Source organism: Marmota marmota, unplaced genomic scaffold (assembly GCF_001458135.2).
Source record: "Marmota marmota marmota unplaced genomic scaffold, marMar, whole genome shotgun sequence".
NCBI classification, from domain to species: Eukaryota; Metazoa; Chordata; class Mammalia; order Rodentia; family Sciuridae; genus Marmota; species Marmota marmota.
Window position 1 is genome coordinate 294,757 of NW_026000142.1, and position 7,690 is coordinate 302,446.

The 7,690-nt window shown below is 37.5% G+C and overlaps 1 protein-coding gene and 1 pseudogene across 13 annotated transcripts in view; one reads left to right on the forward strand and one right to left on the reverse strand.

Moving 5' to 3' along the window:
• The window catches only part of Ppp1r9a (protein phosphatase 1 regulatory subunit 9A), a 309,447-nt gene that overhangs the window by 135,515 nt on the left and 166,242 nt on the right, over positions 1-7,690 (reverse strand). The gene's annotated exons all lie outside the window — the stretch shown is intronic.
• Positions 1,164-3,322, forward strand: LOC125611357 (annotated as a pseudogene).

Genomic DNA, 7,690 nt, shown 5'->3' on the forward strand with positions numbered 1-7,690 from the left:
TAAGCCAAGCATTCACATGCTCCCACAAATGGACACACTCATCACGAGCTTCCTAGGCAGAACTCTACCTCACCTGCATGTAATTTTAGCTGCTCTTCTCAAGATACTCTAAACTGAAACCAACAGTAAGCCTGAGAAGACAGTCCACAATTTTCAGGTCTTTAAAACAAATTTGGCCATAAACCACTACTGGGAAAGGAGGACCTTGACAGTCATGGAGCAGTATATAATATCAAATTTCCTTTTCTTCGTCCCAGGCTTTCTCACTGACTTACAATAGTAAAAATTACATAGTTTCTTGATGCCCACTGTGCCAAGGACTATGTTAGGTTCCTGATGCAAAATAAAGCAAGTCAAACTGGAGTTTGTAATTATCAGGTATTCTGCATTCACTGGTAGTCTCCAAAGATTATAAATAGGTAAGAGTTTTAATCTCCTCCTCTAAGTTCTTGTAGCTTGTTATAATGAAAGAAAGACTCATACTATGGCTTGGGAGGATGAGGCAGGAATTCAAGTTCAAAGCCAGCCTCAGCAATTTAACAAGTCCCTACACAATTTGGTAAGACTCTGTCTTGAAACAAAAAATAAAAAAGGGTTGGGAGGGTAGCTACTAAGGCAGAAAAAGGATAAAGAGTGTGTTCACTTTTCATATTTTTACATGAAAAACTTGAGGTTCAAAGGACAATATACATGCTGAATATAAGGATAACTAACAAAGTTTATAAATGCATAAGTCATTTCACTAAACATGAGCCTAGTGTGGATTACAAAAGAACAGAAAGTAAAAAGAAAAAAAAATACACACTACATAACAGGTGTTGGAGCACATGCCAGTTCAAAAGGCAGCACAAAAAAGCTTGTATTGTGTCAGGGTTCTCCAGAGAAACAGGACCAATAGGATGTATGTAGACATATTTATTTTATATATGCAACATATTTTTATTTCATTCATTAAAAATAAAGTATTTTTATTTTAAATAAAGTGAATTTATTCTAAGGTCTGGTTCAGATGACTGGGAGGCCAGCAAGTCCAAAATCTGCAGGCCACAGGCTGTAGACCTCATAAGAGCTGACGCTGATGCTGACGCTCAAATTCAAACGCAATTTTCTGGCAGAATTCCTTATCCTTCAGCGGAGGTCAGACTTTTTGTAAGGGTCTTCAACTGATCAGATAAGTCCCATCCACTTTATGAAGGGTCATCTGCCTTAGCCTCCTGATTTAAATGTTAATCTTATCTAAAAAATACCTTTACGGAAACATCTAGAATCATGTTTGCCCAGCATTGGCAAGCTTGGCATAGCCAAGTTGGCACCTAAAATAAGCCATCACAAAGCTCTTCAAACTATTTCTGAACACAAAACCTGGACTTCTCAGCATTTAACCAAGATGGTCAGACGAATATAGTTTCCTAAAAAACATGCAGATATAAAATCACAGGTTTATATCTAATATTTACTTGGATACTCCTGACACATTAAGGTATTTCACATAGATAACATCATTATCTGCATGGCTAAGTCCTAGATAAGAAAAGAAGAAGCCATCCTGGCTGCAACTGCAGCCAAGAAGGGTGCTGAGGGGAACCTGCAAATGGCAGGCTGATGAAGAGCAGCGGGCAGTAAGCACTTGGCTGCATGCACTGAGAGCTTGGAGAAATTGCTGGCTTGTACGTGTAAGGAGACAGGCTCAATTTTGATATTCAGCCTGCTGGGGTTCAAATTCTTTTCACTACATATTGCTCTGCTGTGCCGCTGCAATCTGGAAAGAATGTATGATGGAAATGGAGTCTCTGTAAGTCTAAAGACTGACTACAATGAATACAAGGAGCTGTCCTTCAACTTACAATGGACATGTAGCATGAGTGAGAATACACATGTTAGAAGATACTGGGCAATTACTAATACAGTAGAAATCCGCTTATTCTTAATCAGTCTATCATCTAAAAGAAATGATTGATCACTATGACTAGGGACTGCAAAGATCCTATCTTGGTTAAAAACATAAGAACTAGGGCCAAGAAAAGAATGTGAATACCGGAAACCTTTCACCTCAATTCAAGTGAAAATAGTGATAAGTCCTAAAAGCACTAATGACAAGTAGGAGCTCTATTATCTGTTCCTATGCCAAATCAGCCAGTTCTAAAAGCTCAGTCCCAAAGGATCTCAGGAAAGTGACTAAATACCATCTCCCATTCTAGAGTTCTCAGTCTGCACCCCAGTTTCTCCTCAAGAATCCTATAACATGCCTTCCACAAGACCTACCTGTCACATACTGTTTCCCTTATATAATTCAAAGAGGGACAGTTTTCAGAACCAATTAAAGGTTACAGAAAGAGTAAGTAAAATGGTTTTCAGAAGTATGTATTGGAGGCTTGTGTGCTAGCACCTCTGGCAGAGCTTGGGAATTTGTCTATAAACAGTTTAAGGAGCAGTACAGTCAATAATGGTGCCTTTCTTCCTAGTACCTACATGAAGTGGGCACAGTTTTCAAACCCACACACTGATGTCCCAAAGGATTTGACCAAATGATAACCATATCTGATGAAATTGATACATTGTATGAATGCCTGTCAATTTTACTAAAAGGCCACATAAAGGCTGTAATGAACAGTTATGAATATTTTGCCGTGCTTGCTGTTAAAGAACTTGATCTCTCTACTAAAGTACATGAACCTCCAAGGAACACAGTGATTTACTCTTCTCAAATCAGTGCATATTTTCAAGAAGTAGAGTTCAGTATGAAATGAGAATGCTTTGCAGATGTTTAGAGTTAGACATCTAACTGGATGCACAGCAGATGTCTACTTGGAATATTCTCAGCAAAACTTACCTGAAGGAGTTGCCATGGAAGTAACAAAGACAGAACAGTTCCCAGAACACATCAAGGAGCCAATATGGGAAACAGTACCAGAGGAAAAAGAAGAAAGCAAGTAATAAAGCCTCAGGGAACCACTCGTGCCTGGATTTGAAAGGAGAATGGGCCAGATGTGTATGTTTGAATGGAGAGTGCTTACAGCTGAGACAATCTGGAGTCCTGCTCACTGCTTTGTTGAGTCCTCTTGCCTAGTTCAGTTGAGAATAGAGAATGGAACCATAATGGCAGATGGAAATGGAGCAAGAACCATTCTATCTATTCTTTTTATATACATTATTATATAAAAAAACTTGAACAGACAGGCATGATATAGCACACAGATAATCCCAGGTGCTGGGGAGGCTGAGACAAGAGGATAGGAAGTTTGAAGCCCGCCAGCCAAAGCAACTTGTGAGACCCTGTCTCAAAATAAGAAAAGGGCTGGAAATGTCACTCAGTGAAAGAGAAACCCTGTATTCAATCCCCAGTACTATAAAAAGTGTGTATGTATGTATACATGTGTGTGTGTGTATATATATATGCAAAAAAAGGAAGTATGCAGTGGAGATACTGGGAGGGAGGAGAGTTATGCTGCTAAGACTTTTTAATGCATATCTTGATAATATTCTTCTTTTATTATTTGAATGCTATAAATAATCTCTAAGTATACTCATGAAAAGCATACAAGAACACAGGAAAAATCAAGAATATAGTTTTGTATTGTCACTGGCATTGACCATCTCATACTTGTAGATAATTAACAACCAAATACAGAAGTTATAAACTCTTCAAATTTAGAACATCTATGACTGACTTTGTGGAAAATCATATACATATATATGTATTATATATTGGGTATATATATCTTTTAAATCTTGTGTATCAAATAATATTCAAAATAAGTGGAGTTTTATTTACACACACAGAAATTAGCAATGAAATAAAAAACTGGAAGATCCTATATCTCTTATTTTTAATAAAATAGAGTCAAATGATAATTAATACTATTTATCTGTAAATACATAGTGTTAAAGTACTTTAAACATTTTATAAATATGCTCTTGCAAAAATAGTTTATGCTACTAAAGTATTCAGTTTTAAAAATTCCTTCACAAATAAACTCAGGTCATTCCAACTTTGAACAAATTCTAAGATAATCAAGCCAAAATTAGTGAGTTTTTCCAAAAGATAGTTTTCAGGGAGAACTGGGAAATTCCACTGATGTTCACATTTTCCTCGGTGTTTTTCAAATTATTATAAACAATTAAATATATCCATGAGAAATTAACAATGTTCTCTTTCAGTTCAGCCAGACTTTGAGTTTAAATCTGAGACATATGCTTTACAAACTGACAGCTGTTAGCCAGCATGAAATAAACTGGTGGCCATGGTCCAGCTCCCACTGGAGAGGTGTCCTCATCACAGAAAATTTTGACTAATTAGCCCAATTGGCACCTCTTGGGGAGAAGGGGCAATGTACTTACTTATCCCACTACAAGTGCCAGCATTGTGTTTCCAAAGGCCCGTGAAGGGAGATCATTATGAGTTGTCTGAACCGGAAGACAGAGAGCAGTACTACAGTGTATGTGTAGGTCAAAGGCAGGAAAGGAGTGTCAGCTGTATGAAAGAATGTTTGAGAGCATCTCTTGAGCACAGTAAGGGAAGCCTGTAAACTCTTCAGTACGGCTGCACTTTCCCATATGAAATCCCCAAGGGTAAGCACACCTCTGATGGAGACTATGTAAGGTGTCATGAAAGACAACACTGAACACTGAGGCCTTTGGAACCTTGAGAAGAGCTACTCAGTCCAACATTGTGTCTGGGAAGAGAATGAAACAAACTTGAAAAAAACTTGATTCTTTTCAGAACTACAAGAGTGAGCTAAAGGAAGAAGGGCTCCTAACACCAGGAACTTTAGAACTCTCAGAAATTGTGCATTGACCTAGGAAAGTAGAAAAGAAGGACAAAACATAGCTGAAGACTGAATTACCAGCTGCTGTGGTAGGATATGGTTTGAGTGTGTCTCTTAAAGGTTCATGTATTGAAAGCTTGGTCAACAGGGTGGTAGTATTGGGAGGTGGCACGGAACTTTTAAGAGGCAGACCCAGTAGAAGGTCCCTAGGTCAACTGAGAGCACTGCCTTTGGAAGGGATACCCAGTCTCTGGGTTCCTGTCTTGCAATGTTCTCTCTCCCTCTCACATGCACTCCCACCTCTGAGATGCCATCCTCCTTGAGAACTTCACCATAGTCAAGCTGATGCTGGTGCCATGCCCTTAAACCTCAAACTATGAGCTTAATAAGCCTCCCTTCTTATTAAAGTGCTCAGCCCTAGGTTATTCACTATAGTAACATTAAATGGACAAATGCACTACCTAAACAAGTGGATTAAGACCTCAACAAGGTAAACATTAGTCCAAAGAGAAAAGGGAATGTGACAACAAAGCATCCTAGTAGTCAATGAATTAAAATTGATTCTGCCTCCTTAGATTAAAAAAAAAAAAAAACATCTGACACAAGACTCCTCTTACCACTCTGATTGGCTTTTGATATGTTAACATTACTAAACTGCTTCCAATTAATCAAACACTAAGCTAGGTATCATTGTGAAAGTATTTTGCAGATTTGATGAGTACAAAATGGGTTAGCCTTAAGTAAGGAAGATTATCCTGCATAATCTGGGAGAGCCTGATTCAATCAGTTGACAAACCTAAGGAACAGAAAGCTGAGGTTCCCTGAAGATAAAAGAAGTTCTGGTGTAACAGCAACTCTGACCCATGCCTGGTGTTCCATACTACCAGCTTTATGGTCTGACCATAAGATTTCAGATTTGCCAAAGAAAACAATCAAGAATGTTGAGAGAGAGCCTACACAATAGGAGAAAATCTTTGCTACCTGCACCTCAGATACAGCATTAATCTCCAGGATATATAAAAAATTCAACACCAAAATAAATAAATAAATAGCCCAATCAATAAATGGGCTAAGTAACTGAGCAGACACTTCACAGAAGAAGAAACACAACTGGTCAACAAATACATGAAAAAATATTCAATATCACTAGCAATTAGAGTAATGCAAATTAAAACTACACTGAGACTTCATCTCACTTCAGTCAGATTGGCAATTATCAAGAATAGAAATAATAAATGTTGGTGAGGATATGGGGGAAAAGGTACACTTATAGATTGCTGATGAGATTACAATGGAAATTGTTTCTGCATCCGCAGTCATCATTCACAGGCTCAGTAGCTGAGACACTTGCATTCTCTGGTTCGACTTTTTTAAATTATTATTTAAAATTATCACAAAGCTCTGCTACTTACTTTTGTCCGATGCTCACCATTTATTTACTATTCCAACCTCAGCCTATTGAATTGCTTTCTATTCTGTACTTCTGTTCTACTCTCTTATTTTCACCTTGCACATGCTTGTCTTTCCTTCAGGATGCCATCTACCTATCTCTCTTCCTGTAGATATTATTTGCTGACTCCAACCATAGCTGAGTAAGGGCTCTGTTTTTGAGTGCAACTACTCTGGAAATCAGTATGGAAATTCCTCAGTTACCCAGCTATCCCACTCCTCAGTTTATACACAAAGGACTTAAAATCAGCATACCATAGTGACACAGCCACATCAATATTTATAGCAGATCAATTCACTATAATTAAGCTATGGATCTAACCTAGGTGCCCTTCAATAGATGAATGGATAAAGAAAATGTGGTATATATACAAAATGGAATATTAATTAGCCATAAAGAAGAATGAAATTATGGCATTTGCCAGTAAATGGATGGAACTGCAGGCTATAATGCTAAGTGAAACAAGCCAATCCCCCCAAAAAAACAAAGTCTGAATGTTCTCTCTGATAGGCAGATGCTAATACACAATAAGGGGGTGGGGGAAAGATAGAAGTACTATGGATTAGACAAAAGGGTATGAGGGGAAGGGAGCAGGGATGGAATCGGAAAGAGAGTAAATGAATCAGACATAACTTTCTTAGGTTCTTACATGAACACTTGACCACTGTAACTCCACATTACATACAACCACAAGAATGGGAAGTTATACTTCATGTATCTATACTATTTTTAAAATATACTCTCATGTATAACTAAAACGAACAAATAAAAATTGAATAAATACAAAATGTTTCAAATGTGCATAGCCAGCCCCTCCTCAATTTGCATAAGCTAATTCCTTGCAGAAACTCTCTTAATATGCATCTTCTACTGGTTCGCTCTTTGAGTGAATCTTGACTGATAAACTAATATTTTGACTCTTCATTGTAGGAAAAGGACAGTTATTTAGAGCAATAATTTTTAAACTGCTGACCAAAACTGTGATCTACAAAACTTGTAAATCGATCTACTAGGTTAGAAATGGCATTGAGAAAAGTTAAATAGAAACGGACAGAATATAAGATATCAGCATTCATTCAAGTAGTAAGAGTAAATACTATACTTTCAAACCTTCAGTTTCAAATAAACATACATGACACACGTTTGTACCATGTCCAATTTAAATAGTGATGATTTGGAGACTAAAAGAATATTAGCACCTAAGAAATAATTTTAAAAAGTCAAAACAGAGAATACAAGTGTCCCAGTTACTGATTATTAATCTCACACCTGTCACTGTTAACCAACATCAGAGGTGAACAAGAAATGACTTCCTGCTGGGTGTGGTAGGGCATGTCTGTAATCCCGGCAGCTCAGGAGGCTGAGATTAGGAGTTCAAAGCCAGCTTCAGCAACTTAGCGATGCCCTAAGCAACTCAGCAAAACTAGTCTCTAAGAAAATATATTTTTAAAAAAAGGGCTATGAATGTGACTGG